Source organism: Odontesthes bonariensis, chromosome 6 (genome assembly GCF_027942865.1).
Source record: "Odontesthes bonariensis isolate fOdoBon6 chromosome 6, fOdoBon6.hap1, whole genome shotgun sequence".
Classification (NCBI taxonomy): Eukaryota; Metazoa; Chordata; class Actinopteri; order Atheriniformes; family Atherinopsidae; genus Odontesthes; species Odontesthes bonariensis.
The window spans coordinates 978,017-995,679 of record NC_134511.1 but is presented as its reverse complement, the minus strand read 5'-3'; positions in this window follow the sequence as shown (position 1 = coordinate 995,679).

The window sequence follows — 17,663 nt, the reverse complement described above, 5'->3', positions numbered from 1 at the left end:
TCCTATTTTTAGGGATTAAGAAGTGTTTCGAACTTTAAAAGTTGAGCTTCTGATTGGCCCAGGTCCAAGGGCGGACTGGCCATCGGGAGTACCGTTACCTTTCCCAGTGGGCCGGTGCGGCCCGGTAAAAATAAAAATAAAAAATAGAGTTTTAATGTAGTTGGGCTGGGCGTTAATGTGATAACCAATGTTAACAGTTCCTCTAGTGTCTGGCTCATCAACATTGGAGGGCCCAGGGTATAGGCCCCGCCTCCTCTTCATCTGTCAATTCATCAATCAATCAGCAGTGCAAAAATTGAGAGAAAAGAAAAGGCAGTAAAAGTGTCAGAAAATGACACCTGCTGGTGCATCCTCATCCTCAGCAGCCCCTGCTGGAGGAGAACGTGACCGGGAGGAGGATGCTACTCAGCTAGGTGGCTGTAATGTGATGACATTATTTTCTAGCTTGCTAACTTTTAGCACAACGCATTTAGGATAGTTTGGCTGTAAAAACGTCTTTATCGTGTGTGGACTCGGCCCAGGCGTGAAACATAGATATCAAACAACACGATGTAGGAGAATGTTCAATATATTTAAAGTAGGGATGCACAGATACCGATACTGGTATTCTAATGTACTCGTTAAAGTTAACCGATACCAATTTATTGCATAAAGACTGCGATCAGAGGGTGGCTTGTCATTTTTCTAATGAGCTAATCAGGAACAGTGCGGTTAGGCTAGTGAGACTGAAACCTGTCTTCCAATTTATTGCATTTTTTTTGTGGTAGAAGTATCAGCATCTGTACTCAGATCCAAGTATCGGTTTGAAAAAAAGTGCTATCGCTGCATCCCTAGTTTAAAGGCATGGTTGGTAATCCTGGAGAGCTAGCAAGAGGGCTAGCAAGATTTGAAAGTAGCACCTCCGCTAAGCGGGATGGTCTGAGCCTCTGATTGGCCCGGTCTAAGCCTCTGATTGGCCCAGGTCTGAGCCTCTGATTGGCCCAGGTCTGAGCCTCTGATTGGCCCAGGTGTGGGCCTCTGATTGGCCCAGGTCTGAGCCTCTGATTGGCCCAGGTCTGAGCCTCTGATTGGCCCGGTCTGGGCCTCTGATTGGCCCGGTCTGAGCCTCTGATTGGCCCGGTCTGGGCCTCTGATTGGCCCGGTCTGGGCCTCTGATTGGCCCGGTCTGGGCCTCTGATTGGCCCAGGTGTGGGCCTATCGCCAGCGCTCTGAGCTGCCATCACAGCAGCTCGTGTTCTGACATGAAAAGTGGGATTTATCATTTATTCATGTTCCCAGGGCGCAGACAGATGGACGGTGATCTCATCCGTCATTAGGACGCTACTGTAATCAAGCCCTTCCCCGGCCCTCGGGGGGTCGATGAAGGCCATCGGGCCTCGAACGCTGACGACTTTAAGGCCTCCCGACGCTCGAAAGTCTCCCAAACAGAAAGAAAGGAGCCGGTTTGGTAGTTTTGGTTCAGTTTGAGCTGCTAATTTAATGTGGAAAGAGTCGGTTTCCTTGTTATGAATGAGAGGCGAAGGATTCTTCTTCAGGTTCAGAGGGGACGACTGTTTTTCTGACTCTTTAAAAAGAAAAACACTTCCTGTTTGTACATTATTCATCCTGCCACCAACAAACCTAAAGGAAATATTTGTATCTGGAGGACATTTATTCATTTATTGAGGATTTTACCAAATTGGATCGTTGCTTTGAAAAGTGGGAACATTGGGAGAAAATTAGTCTGAAAACTTTGTAGAATTTGAAAACACCTTCAGAAAAAGAGACTTAATTTTTGGGACATTTTGGAGTCATTAATTGGGTTGGAAATTATTTGTACAAAGTGAGGACTTTATAAAAATTATTTTAAAAAGGTGACAAAAATAGCTTGAAAATAGGGTTAGGGTTTAGAGATTAGACATTTTGGAAAATTTAGACCTTTTGGAAACTGAGGACATATTATATATGAGATTATATTACAATATATTATTACTTATGAGATTATATTATAGATTATATTATATTATATTATTACATATGAGACAATATTATAGATTATATTATATTATATTACATATGAGATTATATTATAGATCATATTATATTATATTATTACATATGAGATTATATTATAGATCATATTATATTATATTATTACATATGAGATTATATTATAGATCATATTATATTACATTATTACATGAGATTATATTATAGATTATATTATATTATATTATTACATATAAGATTATATTATATTATATTATATTATTACATATGAGATTATATTATATTACATTATTACATGAGATTATATTATAGATTATATTATATTATGTTATTACTTATGAGATTATATTATAGATTATATTATATTATGTTATTACATATGAGATTATATTATATTATATTATATTATTACATATAAGATTATATTATATTATATTATATTATTACATATGAGATTATATTATATTATTACATATGAGATTATATTATAGATTATATTATATTATGTTATTACATACGAGATTTTAGAGAAAGTGGGAACTTTTGGGGAAAAAAGGGCATTATTGGTCCTTTTGATGATGGAAACATCCTTGAAACATTGAATTTGTGGAAAATAAGGGTAGAACAACAGACCCATTTTCTAAGAAGGAACATGTTTCCATGCGTTTTGGTCAGCTGACGATGTTTTTGGGGAGAAGATGTTTTGTTGAAATGGAAATATTTGTTTAAAAGTGGGGACGCAGTTGGAAAGTTGATGGAAACACAGATTTGTTCTGGAGAAACGGACGTGTCGGCAGCCTGTGGTCCTGATGATGCACCGTCCCCCGGGGGGTCCCCACAGAGGCAGAGTGTTGGCGGTCGTAAAGTACAGGAAGGAGCTCGGTAAGTACAGATGAACCGTGGACCTGATTAAACATTAAAGTAATGGGGATCTGGATGGAGTCCAAACGTTTTCCCTGAAGCTCGGGGACCAACGGGGGCCATAAACCGTCTGCCCGCCTCAGGCGCCGCCAGAGATCTGCTCTGAGAGGCTTTCTGATGAGACGTGGAAGGAAAAAACATGAAAAGTGGAAAGCAGCCCCGATTTCCATGTGGGCTGCACACCACTGGGGCACAAAGATTGTCTTATGGGTCATTTCTGACCCGTGAATTATAAAAACATTTAAACAGAGAAAAGTTCACTGTTTTTTCCCTTTCAGTATAATTAATTCAGAAGTAATTACTTCACATTTGTATAATAGCAATAATAAACCTTTATTATGTAAAAGAAAACTGAGAAAACAAGAAAACTGTTGGTCCCACTGACAGTAAAAAAAAAAAAAAGTGTAATCCTGAAAGCTGGTGATTGTCTTTTTGTATTGTGTAACAAAAAATACATGATAAAAAATGTATTGAGTTGAGTTGAATAGATAAATAACAGCTGGTTTCATCATACTAAATAGATTTTGGATTTAAAATTTAATTAAGTTGCTTTATTTTGGCCATTTTTGACCCGTAGGGCAAAGGGGAGTAAACACAATGTTAAAGGGTTAAATGTATATTTCCATCCACTGTTGGGCTGTTTCTACCGGCCAGCGGCAGCTCCTCAGAGGCGCCGCCCCGTCGGCCTCCTCGCTGATTTCGGGGGAATCAGAATAAGAGAGGCAGCTGTTTCCTCTTTCATCCACCCAGATGTTTTGTGAATGGACGCACAGATTCAAGGTAAACACAAGAAACTTGTGCTAAAGACAAAAATGGACCAGACTCAGTGAATAATTCCCTATAATACAGATCAGTGAGCAGTGCTGACCAACATGTCACAGTAGGAATGGGATGCAAACCCTGGTTCTGGTAGAGGGGAGACATGTAATGTAAACATCAGCATCTTTCTGTAGTTTTTATGTAGAAGCCTCGCTCCACTGTCTGTTTCCTTGAATGACTTGCTGCTATCAGTTGTGTGTTTTGCCTTTAAGTGATATTTTAGACTGGAACTACTACGCTGAGAAGACAATTCAACTTGGCAGTGTTTACAGATGACTTTGGTTCTGTCGACTCCGCCGTCTGGAAGAACTTTAAAAGGAAAATGGCCGAGTAAAAGTTCCGTACCCTTCTCCATGTTTGGTGGATCCGCCGATTACTTTCTTTTCCTGTTCCACAGCAGACAGCAGCAGACTTTTACAAAATAAAAGCCTGTGAGCGACAGACTTTTACAGAATAAAAGCCTGTGAGCAGCAGACTTTTACAAAATAAAAGCCTGTGAGCAGCAGACTTTTACAGAATAAAAGCCTGTGAGCAACAGACTTTTACAGAATAAAAGCCTGTGAGCAGCAGACTTTTACAGAATAAAAGCCTGTGAGCAACAGACTTTTACAAAATAAAAGCCTGTGAGCAGCAGACTTTTACAGAATAAAAGCCTGTGAGCAACAGACTTTTACAAAATAAAAGCCTGTGAGCAACAGACTTTTACAAAATAAAAGCCTGTGAGCAGCAGACTTTTACAAAATAAAAGTCTCTGAGCGACCGACTTTTACAAAATAAAAGCCTGTGAGCAACAGACTTTTACAAAATAAAAGCCTGTGAGCAACAGACTTTTACAAAATAAAAGCCTGTGAGCGACAGACTTTTACAAAATAAAAGCCTGTGAGCAACAGACTTTTACAAAATAAAAGCCTTTGAGCGACAGACTTTTACAAAATAAAAGTCTCTGAGCGACAGACTTTTACAAAATAAAAGCCTGTGAACAAGAAACTTTTACAAAAATAAAAGCCTGTGAGCAACAGACTTTTACAAAATAAAAGCCTGTGAGCAACCGACTTTTACAAAATAAAAGCCTGTGAGCAACAGAATTACAAAATAAAAGCCTGTGAGCAACAGACTTTTACAAAATAAAAGCCTGTGAGCAACAGAATTACAAAATAAAAGCCTGTGAGCAACAGACTTTTACAAAATAAAAGCCTGTGAGCAACAGAATTACAAAGTAAAAGCCTGTGAGCAGCAGACTTTTACAAAAAAAAAGCCTGTGAGCAACAGAATTACAAAATAAAAGCCTGTGAGCAACAGACTTTTACAAAATAAAAGCCTGTGAGCGACAGACTTCGGACGGAGCATCAGACGACCCGGTGCTGCGTGTTGTTCCCCCTCTCTCTTTCCCCTGCTTCCTGTCTCTCTGAACATTCCTATCCATTTTTTTATTTTTCAAAAAAGCGTTAATGCGCAATAAAATAATTATCGACATTAAATAATCAATGCGTTAACGTGATAATAACGAGTTAACTAATAAATCACTTTACTTTTTTGCATTAACAATCACTGGATGTGGCACAGCCTAAAAATATCTCACCAGCCGCCATCTTCATTGAGCCAGCATGGATAGATGAAGATAGAAAACTGAGGCAGACACAGTTTGGTAGAAGTTCTTAAGTGAAATAAGTTATTAAGTTAAATTAAATATATCAGCTGAATAAGTTTAAAGTGAGGAGCAGTTCTGTCGGTTCTGGGAGGCGGTGTCAGAGTTCTGATCCGCTCTGAGCACCAGAAGGAAAGACGTTATTAAAACACAGGAAAGTCGAGCTGTGTGTTTATCGTAGGACTTCTGGATGTTGACTGGCTGTTGGGATGAATGTGGCAGCTCAGGGCTGGGTGTTTAAAAAGCCAAATACTTTGGTTTTTAATTAGTGAGGATTTATCCCAATGCAAAAATAGCAGATATTATTACACACTGGCATATACTGTAAAATTACCCAAACCCACAATTCTCCTACTGTCATGTACTGTAATGCAAAATATGGTATTATACTGTTTAATAAATTACGGTAGATGCGCTGTAAAATTACTAAAACACAATTATCCTACCGTCATGTACTGTAATCCAAAAAACAGTATTATACTTTTTAATAAATAACAGTAGTTACACTGTAAAATAACAGTAAAATAATATATATAATAAATAATAATTATTTTACAGTGAAATTATTTCCCTTTTTATCTTTATTTTTCACTTCCAAACTGATAATAAAGTAATATTCTGGATCTTTGGATCTGAAAAGCTCCGATCGATGCAGGATGGTGATCATCATGCTGCTGGACCTCGGTCAGTCAGACTGGTTTAACTGGTTTAACTGGTTTAACTGGTTTAACCAGCACACTCAAAAAACTGATTCAAGCCCTTCTTTGATGTGACACATTTAATTGTTTTTTGATTTACTCAAAATAAATCTATTCTAAACTTATACATTTCCATTTAATTGAAATGACATAATAATTTCACCTTGATATTCACAAACTCAAAACAAATGAGTTTGATGTGCGGGGCAACGCGCTCCCGCCGTCTTTCTCCCGGGCTTCTTCGCTTCCTTCTTCTCGGAGTCGGACATCTTCCGTTGACACTGCTGCGAGATGGCTGTTTTCCACTTTTCCACTATTTTCCACTCAATGGTGAGTACTTTATTTTGTTGTATTTATAAAGCTTGCTGTTAACGGACCGAGTTTTACCGTCAGTGACGTGAAGTCAAAGCTAAGCTAGCTAAGATACAGGAGGGAAAAATACAGCTGAGTAGGCTAAGTGTCTGCGGTTACTCTGACTAGTGTTATACTCACAGGCTGTATATAAAAGAGGTTATAACCACATCTTTTCTGGAAAAAATATAGCCTACATGAACATGACCTCTGGAAATACACCTGTTTTAGGCAGAGCCCCTCCCCCACTCAGACACTATCGCACACTTGCGGATTCGGGCTAGGCGTCCACTATTCCGGTACGTCAACGTAACTCGCCGGATTGGATGCCTAGTCTTGCCGTGTTGCTACTACAGTGGGTGTGTACAGAGGGGCGTGTAGAACGGCTCCGGGGGAAAGTAAATAACTTGTGATTTTAACCAACCGAAGTTTCTCCCTCTAAAAATTTGAGTTTTGGAGGGAAATGAATGTGTACATATCGTCAGCAATGGAACATTATTTCATATTGTACCATGGATCCGGATCTGCGAGCGAGGAGAGCTGCTGTGCTGCTGCTGCTGCTGAGACACAGGAGAACACATGATCTACTGTCATTGGGTAACGCACTCCGTCTGCCGTGGCAAATTTGCATAAAGTCCGAGCGAGCCCAACTTTTTGACGTGCCGCAGGTCCGCCGCTCGCCGTGCCGGAATCCCAGCATGCTTTGCGAGCACGGCGACAACGATCGGCCGGATTTCATTGAAAATGAATTGAATGCGTTGGATACGGCTTGACGTGCCGGAACAGTGGACGCCTACCGTCAGTCACGACCAGGTGCGTCATTTCCGCCGGGGACGGTGGGGACGCGTCCCCGGCACTTTGTCTGACGAGCAGATCTGTCCCCACCACTTTAAAAAAGTAGAGACAGTGCAAACGCCGCCTTGGCATGTAACAGACTACTCTGCTTTATATCATGGCATTCTCCTAACCAAAGACTATTTGATCCGCCCTGCTTCCACTCTCCTTGTATGAATGCCCCATTGCTGCATTGCTGAATAGCACCTATGCTGAATCCGCTCCCACACACTGCGCTGGCGGTCTGCGGTCTGTTACAGTGTAACGAGCGATGAAAGACGTCGCCGGTGTTGCAGGGGAAGATTCCTCAGTGTTTATGATGCATATCAGGCGAGATAGACAATGAATGAAAACTTATTTCACAGAGGCGTTGCTGCTCGTTCACTCTTGCCCGTCGTTTCATAGCCTGGCGATGTTTGAAAACTTTGTCAGGGCGAGGGCTGTTTGTAGCCAGGCTACGTCTCCTGGTGCGCTCTTGCTTGGTCGAGGTTTGTCTGAGATTTGTTGGCGTGTCGATGGCTGTGCAGTAACCGAAATCGTGTCTTGTACTAAAATGCGGATTTTGAAATAAGAATAGTGTCTACGCTTAAGTTTGTCCCAACCCAGGATGTTTCCGACGGCCTAAACAAGACCGCGCAGATGGTTTTTAACTTTTAATATGGGAACAATATCGCGTCAATACGCATCATCTAATGCAATGCCTATTATTTATCATGAAACCTCAACTCGGAAGTAATGGGCCTGGCTTGTCCCCAGCACTTTTCAAACCGTACTCAGGTTTATGGTAACTGTCCCCAGCACTTCTGAAATCAAACTGACGCCCACGGGCACGACGCCACTCTCCCACAGACGCCTGGAAGTCGTGGAGCAGAGGCCTATGATAGGAGACTTCAAAAACAGATGGCCTGCTCTGTTTGAGCCGAATGAAGAAGTAAATGTTTGTGTGCTGTCAGTTTCTATTATTGTTCATGGTGGTTCATTTCTGCAGTTCGTATTTTGCAATAATCCTGCATCCCTTTAAGGCAGGATTGATTAAAAAACAAAAGTTAAATGTATGTACATTGTTGAAAATGTTTGAGGTGAATGCAGAGTTCTTACGCATCACCACCAAGCCACTGCAACCAAAGTTCCTGTCACAGTTTCTGACCACTTTTCAGACAAGCTAATGGAGATCTTTGCATGCAAAGGAGGAGTTAAGGGGAAAAAGATCCAGCGCATCCTGGCAATGAAAGACTGGGTTAATAAATGCTTCAAATAAACTTTCACTGTCAGGTGGTAGTTTCGTTTTTTTTCATCAGTAGCTGTTCATCTAAAGAAGTACTTAACAACTGGAAATATGGTGTTTTGATAATTCTAGGAAATTGATGCTACCTGATCAGAGAAAAGGGGGCGTGGCTTTTGCCCAAACAAAAACTGTAACTACAGGAATGCACTGCAGGGCATCATGCACACAAATCACCTCCTGCAAGGTGAGTGGTGCTTGGTTTACACAGAAAAGTGGAAACACAACGGTCCTAGAACCAACACAAAATGGCATGCTGTCTGTCCTTGTACATGCACCCTACCATGTAATGATAACAACAATCTGGTTTACATTTGGCAAAGTATTCTTTTAATCTCAGTAAGAAGGAGGCCTGATGGGAGGACATCAGTGTTTTAGACTTTAGACCTTTATTGTCCCTCTAGGAAATTCTTTTGCACATGACCCTTTCTTCACATTTCGTGTCACCAGACACACACAAACGCACACAAATTAAAACACGTTGCCACACATTTCTACACTCGGGCCAGGTTTGAAAGCATTCCATGCTCTCACTGATCTCAAACCTACTACAGTAGTGGGAAGAGAGCCGGCTCCTTTGACTCCCGAACGGCTCTTTATTGTAGCCTATATTTTACCTTAACTATGAAAAAAGAATCCTGGTTTATGTGTTGAAAACCCTTTTGCTTTCAGAGTTTTTATGAGAGACCTTATAATTGCCTAATTCTTTGCATTTATTCTGTGACAAAACCACTTTTACATTTGTTTATTTCAATTAAACTTTTTTGTTGCACAAATTAACAATAAACTTCAAACAAATCCACAGAACAGAACCAAACTCCTTAATTCTCACGTGAATACCGCATGCTGGTCCCATGCTGGCCAATCATAGCAAAGCTCTGTAAGCAGAGCTGGGACTGAGCAGTGAGAGTGAAACCTGAGCAGCGAATGGAAAAAAACTGAGCCGGCTCTCACCCGATGCGAGCCGGCTCTCACCCGATGCGAGCCGGCTCTCACCCGATGCGAGCCGGCTCTCTCCCGATGCGAGCCGGCTCTTCTGATTCACTACAAAGAGCCGATGCTTGTGCACTTGACCCAGCACTATACTGCAGATATAATTTTAGGATAAGATGATGAGTCTTTGTCTCTCATGGGAGAAATTCATTTTGGACAGACAAGAGAGAGTCCAATTCCTGCACCACAATCACAACCAGATGTCTTTGTCCCCATGTTTTAGTGCGATGACATCAACATAAGGAGGGAGTGCATCCTGAGAAGCCTGGTGGTCTACGTCCATGAAGACCCGGATGTGTTCTTTAAAGAGTATTTGGTAAGTTAAGACATTTCTTTCTCATGTAGTATAATTGTTACAAATACGTATCACTAATGTGATCATGCAACATAAAGAATATTGTAACTCACCTTTTTTCTGCATTTCTTGCATTTATTTCACTGTATAGATGGTGAATTATACAAAGGTACTCAGACTCTGGGGGTGAGAATGCCTCCAGCTCTGGGAGCAGTGAAACAGGTGCCCTGAGAGTCTCTGTCGCCGTCCGTTTCTCTTTTATCTGTCGTTGACTAACTTTTTAAGCATTTTTCCAAAATATCCTGCAGGCGAAGCCAGGTTCTGATTAGTTATAAGTACTATAAGAATAGTCTAAGTCAGGGCTTCATTTAAAACGAGAAATGCTATGAAACACCACAAAGACTCGAGGGGGTTATTCCAGAAAGGAGGTTCAACAAACTCTGAGCCTAACTCTGGGTTGACTACTCTGTGAAGGGAAACTCTTGAGTTTTCAGTTCCAGAACAGCTGATCTGAGTTAGTTCAGGCGACTCTCCAGCCGCGGCTATTCAGAGGCAGCAGGGGAAGCCGGGCAGCCTCTCCCATTCTCTGGCCAAACTGCTACATCTTCAATGTTAAACTGACGATAAAACAGTTATTCACAAAACACAAGACATGCCCAATACTGCGTTTACTTTCATAACTCCAACATGTTGTCCTGTAGCTTAATGAAGTGATTTGTTCTGAAATCGTTCACTGAGGAAATCATGTTATGAAGCCGCCACTAACAGCCAGGCTTCCGAGCCGAGGGCTGCCCGGCTTCAGGAGGGGGGGGGGGAGAGTCAAGCTTTTTTCTACAATTCTAGGTCATCATTGGCTAAATCGACAAAAACTCATCACTTCCGAGGCTGCCCGGCGTCTCTGGGGGTAGATTAGACGTGGGCGTGTCAATATGAGGGGCTGTGTCGTGATGATTGGAGTTAGTGTTTGTCCATCATGAGGGATTCTGTGGCAGCCGAAGTTTTAAGCGGGGAGAAGCACGCTGGAACTTCAGTCCCAAAGCGGATACCAAAGAGACTGGTTGTCTGTGAAAGTGCTGTCGGAGTTTCACTCATTTCCCATCGTTTCCATTTCCATCCTCACACACATACACTTCTGTAAATAAGAAACACATCCTTGTTGTTTAGAAGTTTTGTCAATCATATTCCTGTTGTGCATTTGTTTGTCGTGTTAGCTCGTAGTTTTGTCACAATGGCGGCTATGCTCCATGAAACTCTAAGTATTCATTATGACAGGGAAAAATGCTCCACAGATTCTGATCCAGCCATTTACAGGCCTTAGATTCCATCATACTGGATTTTGGCCTTGCTGTGTGAATTTTCAGAGTCTCTACCTTCTTTCTGTGTATTTGCTGGGCATACTTGTCATACTAGACACAGCTATGTTATAACTAATTCTTTTTAACTGTTGCATTTCTATTTTGTATGTGGTTTTCTGTTTGTTATTTTAGTTAAATGAGTTTTCTGTGTTTGTGGTGTTCAGCCCACTGCTGCTGAGGATGCAGAGAGGGACATCACCACCACGGCCATGGGCCTTTACACAATCCGAAGAGACCACATGAGGAGCCTGTGACGTGGGAGTTGTGATTGAGGGTATTGAAGTCCTCAACAACCTTGGAAGTGTCACCACGGGCTTCATCCAAGCTCTCAGTCAAGTTCAAAGTCCTTTTATCTATCAGTTTAGTCTGAGCTTGGTGGAAAGATTTCCATTTTTTGTACTGCTTCTATGTGTGTTATATGTGTATTTCATACCAGTTTTAGGCATTAATATTACAGTTAATGGTAAAATATGTTGATCACAACTTGTCTTAGCTTTGCTACCTGAAACAGATCTCTGTGCTTGTAAAGACAGTTTTTCTGTGTATTGACACAAATTCTGATGTTATTGAGCTTATAGACGTCATCAATCCGTTGATGAGTTTCATGTGGAAGTTCAACATATATAAACATGTACATGTGTATATTTGGACGTGTTTTTATCAGTTTTAAATAAAAACACATCAACCAGATTTGGTGTTATGTGGGTCACATGAAAGAATGGAAGAATTTTGCCTTATTTTATTTTAGACTAATTATATTAATTTGAGTTGAACAAATGTAAATCAGTTTAGGTTAATTAATGTAATTATTTTATTTGGACTGTATTTGATAAAGATGAGTTTGACCAACTCAATTTTATCGTTACATGGAGGCACTTAAATTGAGTTGAGGGCTACATTGATTTAATGTTGCCTGCCCAAAATGTATTTGTGTTCGTCCAGTGAGTTATTTTTTACTCCTCAAAGGTTTCCCCTTTAAAACGTTTAGTTTCTGCAGCTTTTTAAAGAGAATCATTTCTACATTTTTATCAGCCACAAAAAGACAAAAAATAATCCAAGGCAGGTCTTTGGGGGTCTTTGGGGGTCTTTTGGGTCTTTTGGGGGTCTTTTGGGTCTTTGGGGTCTTTTGGGGGTCTTTGGGGGTCCGCTGGCTGGAAAACTTGAACTCATGTTTTAATCCTGCTGATGAGGAAGGTGAGGAGGAGGAGGAGGGCTGGATTCCTGCAGCTGACAGCTCTGCTGATGATCATTAAAAGGCTTTTTAAAGGCGGATTATTAGCGCGCACATGCTGCGTCTGTCCGCGCGCATGAATACTAATGAGGCCGCAGCGCCGCTTAATCACGTTTAGCGGAACAATATCAGTGCGCCATTTGGGCTCATTCCCACCACCTCTCCTTTCAACTCCCGTCCATCCCTCTTTTCTCCGCCTCATCCCCCTCTCCTCTCCTCTTGTGCTCTTGTCTTTACGCGTGCCAGTCACCTGCCGCCCCCCCCGCCCTCCACCTCCTGACTTCCCGGCGTCTTTGCGGGCTGAAGTGGCTCCTCATTGGCCGCGCGGAGCGGGTATAAAGGCGGAGAGGACACCGGGACACACTCACTGAGGGCTTTTTGTTGGGCAAAGCTCATTAAAGCGTGTCCTCCAACACAGACGCGCCTCTCCATTAAAGCCCGGATCCGCGTGCGTGGCGGCTGCAGCCAAACTCTGCTCCAAAGGGAAGAAAGAAAAGAGAATCCAGCTTTTATTGAGTCAAATCAATTGAAAAAACATTTGCAAATCTGCCATTATTCCCGGATTTTCTCCCCTTTCTTTCTCTTAAGTCTCTCGGGACAAAAGGCGCGCAGCCTCCGCGGGTCTGGCACGGACCGGCTCAGCGCGGAGCTCCGAGGAGGCCGGCGGGGCCGAGCCGGGCGCGGAGCCGCCGGAGGAGAGGCCGGAGCCGGCTGCAGCTTCCGAGCCGCCGCGGAACGCTTCAGCGCGTCTGAGAAGATTCATTTCCTTAGAATAAAAATCTGATTTCATTCAAGAGTTAAAGCAGGAAATAACTCTAATAAAAACAGAATAAACCCCTGAAAGTTGTGCTTTATTTTTTTTATTTCAGGGGCTGATATTAATTCTGCCATTCCGACAGCCGACAATGCGCGTGTTCGTCCGTGCGCGTGCGTGTGTTCTGAAGGCAGCAGGGACAATAAATGATTCAAAGCTCCTAAACACAGATCAGAGGGATAATAATCACATCATGCTGCTTCATTTAGATGCATTAATTATTAAACATGAACCCAAAATGTTTCGTTTGATTTGTTCATTTACTTTTAATTTATTTTCCATTTATTGTTTATTTATTGTTCATTTACTTTAATTTATTGTTTATTTATTTTTCATTTATTTTTTATATTATTGTTTATTTATTGTTCATTTACATCAATTTTTATATTTCAGGCTGAAACACATTCCAAAAAATAAAAATAGTTGGGACATAATGTTGTGAAATTAAAGAGATAAAAGTAAAAAAAATTTAAACAGCTGAGTGTCTCCAGGATCTGGTCAGGAAGTCAGAGGCAACATTACAGAGTGGGAGAAGGAAACGTCACAGAGCGGGAGAAGGAAACGTTACAGAGCGGGAGAAGGAAACGTCACAGAGCGGGAGAAGGAAACGTTACAGAGCGGGAGAAGGAAACGTCACAGAGTGGGAGAAGGAAACGTTACAGAGCGGGAGAAGGAAACGTCACAGAGTGGGAGAAGGAAACGTTACAGAGTGGGAGAAGGAAACGTTACAGAGTGGGAGAAGGAAACGTTACAGAGTGGGAGAAGGAAACGTTACAGAGCGGGAGAAGGAAACGTCACAGAGTGGGAGAAGGAAACGTTACAGAGTGGGAGAAGGAAACGTTACAGAGCGGGAGAAGGAAACGTCACAGAGCGGGAGAAGGAAACGTCACAGAGTGGGAGAAGGAAACGTTACAGAGCGGGAGAAGGAAACGTCACAGAGAGGGAGAAGGAAACGTTACAGAGCGGGAGAAGGAAACGTTACAGAGTGGGAGAAGGAAACGTTACAGAGCGGGAGAAGGAAACGTTACAGAGTGGGAGAAGGAAACGTCACAGAGAGGGAGAAGGAAACGTTACAGAGCGGGAGAAGGAAACGTCACAGAGCGGGAGAAGGAAACGTTACAGAGCGGGAGAAGGAAACGTTACAGAGTGGGAGAAGGAAACGTCACAGAGTGGGAGAAGGAAACGTCACAGAGCGGGAGAAGGAAACGTCACAGAGAGGGAGAAGGAAACGTTACAGAGAGGGAGAAGGAAACGTCACAGAGAGGGAGAAGGAAACGTCACAGAGTGGGAGAAGGAAACGTTACAGAGTGGGAGAAGGAAACGTCACAGAGTGGGAGAAGGAAACGTCACAGAGTGGGAGAAGGAAACGTCACAGAGCGGGAGAAGGAAACGTCACAGAGAGGGAGAAGGAAACGTTACAGAGCGGGAGAAGGAAACGTTACAGAGTGGGAGAAGGAAACGTCACAGAGTGGGAGAAGGAAACGTTACAGAGAGGGAGAAGGAAACGTCACAGAGTGGGAGAAGGAAACGTTACAGAGAGGGAGAAGGAAACGTCACAGAGTGGGAGAAGGAAACGTTACAGAGTGGGAGAAGGAAACGTCACAGAGCGGGAGAAGGAAACGTCACAGAGCGGGAGAAGGAAACGTCACAGAGAGGGAGAAGGAAACGTCACAGAGAGGGAGAAGGAAACGTCACAGAGAGGGAGAAGGAAACGTCACAGAGTGGGAGAAGGAAACGTTACAGAGTGGGAGAAGGAAACGTCACAGAGCGGGAGAAGGAAACGTCACAGAGAGGGAGAAGGAAACGTCACAGAGAGGGAGAAGGAAACGTCACAGAGAGGGAGAAGGAAACGTCACAGAGTGGGAGAAGGAAACGTTACAGAGAGGGAGAAGGAAACGTCACAGAGAGGGAGAAGGAAACGTCACAGAGAGGGAGAAGGAAACGTCACAGAGAGGGAGAAGGAAACGTCACAGAGAGGGAGAAGGAAACGTCACAGAGCGGGAGAAGGAAACGTCACAGAGAGGGAGAAGGAAACGTTACAGAGAGGGAGAAGGAAACGTCACAGAGAGGGAGAAGGAAACGCCACAGAGAGGGAGAAGGAAACGTCACAGAGAGGGAGAAGGAAACGTCACAGAGCGGGAGAAGGAAACGTCACAGAGAGGGAGAAGGAAACGTCACAGAGTGGGAGAAGGAAACGTTACAGAGTGGGAGAAGGAAACGTTACAGAGTGGGAGAAGGAAACGTCACAGAGAGGGAGAAGGAAACGTCACAGAGCGGGAGAAGGAAACGTTACAGAGCGGGAGAAGGAAACGTCACAGAGAGGGAGAAGGAAACGTTACAGAGTGGGAGAAGGAAACGTCACAGAGAGGGAGAAGGAAACGTCACAGAGAGGGAGAAGGAAACGTCACAGAGCGGGAGAAGGAAACGTTACAGAGTGGGAGAAGGAAACGTCACAGAGCGGGAGAAGGAAACGTTACAGAGCGGGAGAAGGAAACGTCACAGAGAGGGAGAAGGAAACGTTACAGAGTGGGAGAAGGAAACGTCACAGAGAGGGAGAAGGAAACGTCACAGAGAGGGAGAAGGAAACGTCACAGAGCGGGAGAAGGAAACGTTACAGAGTGGGAGAAGGAAACGTCACAGAGAGGGAGAAGGAAACGTTACAGAGTGGGAGAAGGAAACGTTACAGAGTGGGAGAAGGAAACGTTACAGAGTGGGAGAAGGAAACGTCACAGAGTGGGAGAAGGAAACGTTACAGAGTGGGAGAAGGAAACGTTACAGAGTGGGAGAAGGAAACGTTACAGAGTGGGAGAAGGAAACGTTACAGAGCGGGAGAAGGAAACGTCACAGAGTGGGAGAAGGAAACGTCACAGAGTGGGAGAAGGAAACGTTACAGAGTGGGAGAAGGAAACGTTACAGAGTGGGAGAAGGAAACGTCACAGAGTGGGAGAAGGAAACGTTACAGAGTGGGAGAAGGAAACATCACAGAGTGGGAGAAGGAAACGTCACAGAGAGGGAGAAGGAAACGTCACAGAGTGGGAGAAGGAAACGTCACAGAGAGGGAGAAGGAAACGTCACAGAGCGGGAGAAGGAAACGTTACAGAGGGAGAAGGAAACGTCACAGAGCGGGAGAAGGAAACGCCACAGAGAGGGAGAAGGAAACGTTACAGAGTGGGAGAAGGAAACGTCACAGAGAGGGAGAAGGAAACGTTACAGAGTGGGAGAAGGAAACGTCACAGAGTGGGAGAAGGAAACGTCACAGAGAGGGAGAAGGAAACGTTACAGAGTGGGAGAAGGAAACGTCACAGAGTGGGAGAAGGAAATGTCACAGAGTGGGAGAAGGAAACGTCACAGAGTGGGAGAAGGAAACGTCACAGAGTGAGAGAAGGAAACGTCACAGAGTGGGAGAAGGAAACGTCACAGAGCGGGAGAAGGAAACGTCACAGAGCGGGAGAAGGAAACGTCACAGAGCGGGAGAAGGAAACGTTACAGAGTGGGAGAAGGAAACGTTACAGAGTGGGAGAAGGAAACGTTACAGAGCGGGAGAAGGAAACGTTACAGAGCGGGAGAAGGAAACGTTACAGAGCGGGAGAAGGAAACGTTACAGAGCGGGAGAAGGAAACGTCACAGAGTGGGAGAAGGAAACGTCACAGAGTGGGAGAAGGAAACGTCACAGAGTGGGAGAAGGAAACGTTACAGAGCGGGAGAAGGAAACGTTACAGAGCGGGAGAAGGAAACGTTACAGAGTGGGAGAAGGAAACGTCACAGAGTGGAGAAGGAAACGTTACAGAGTGGGAGAAGGAAACGTTACAGAGTGGGAGAAGGAAACGTCACAGAGTGGGAGAAGGAAACGTTACAGAGTGGGAGAAGGAAACGTTACAGAGTGGGAGAAGGAAACGTCACAGAGTGGGAGAAGGAAATGTCACAGAGCGGGAGAAGGAAACGTTACAGAGTGGGAGAAGGAAACGTCACAGAGTGGGAGAAGGAAACGTCACAGAGTGGGAGAAGGAAACGTTACAGAGCGGGAGAAGGAAACGTCACAGAGCGGGAGAAGGAAACGTCACAGAGCGGGAGAAGGAAACGTCACAGAGCGGTGGGAGAAGGAAACGTCACAGAGTGGGAGAAGGAAACGTTACAGAGTGAGAGAAGGAAACGCCACAGAGTGGGAGAAGGAAATGTCACAGAGCGGGAGAAGGAAACGTCACAGAGCGGGAGAAGGAAACGTCACAGAGTGGGAGAAGGAAACGTTACAGAGTGAGAGAAGGAAACGCCACAGAGTGGGAGAAGGAAATGTCACAGAGCGGGAGAAGGAAACGTCACAGAGCGGGAGAAGGAAATGTCACAGAGCGGGAGAAGGAAACGTCACAGAGCGGGAGAAGGAAACGTCACAGAGTGGGAGAAGGAAACGTCACAGAGCGGTGGGAGAAGGAAACGTCACA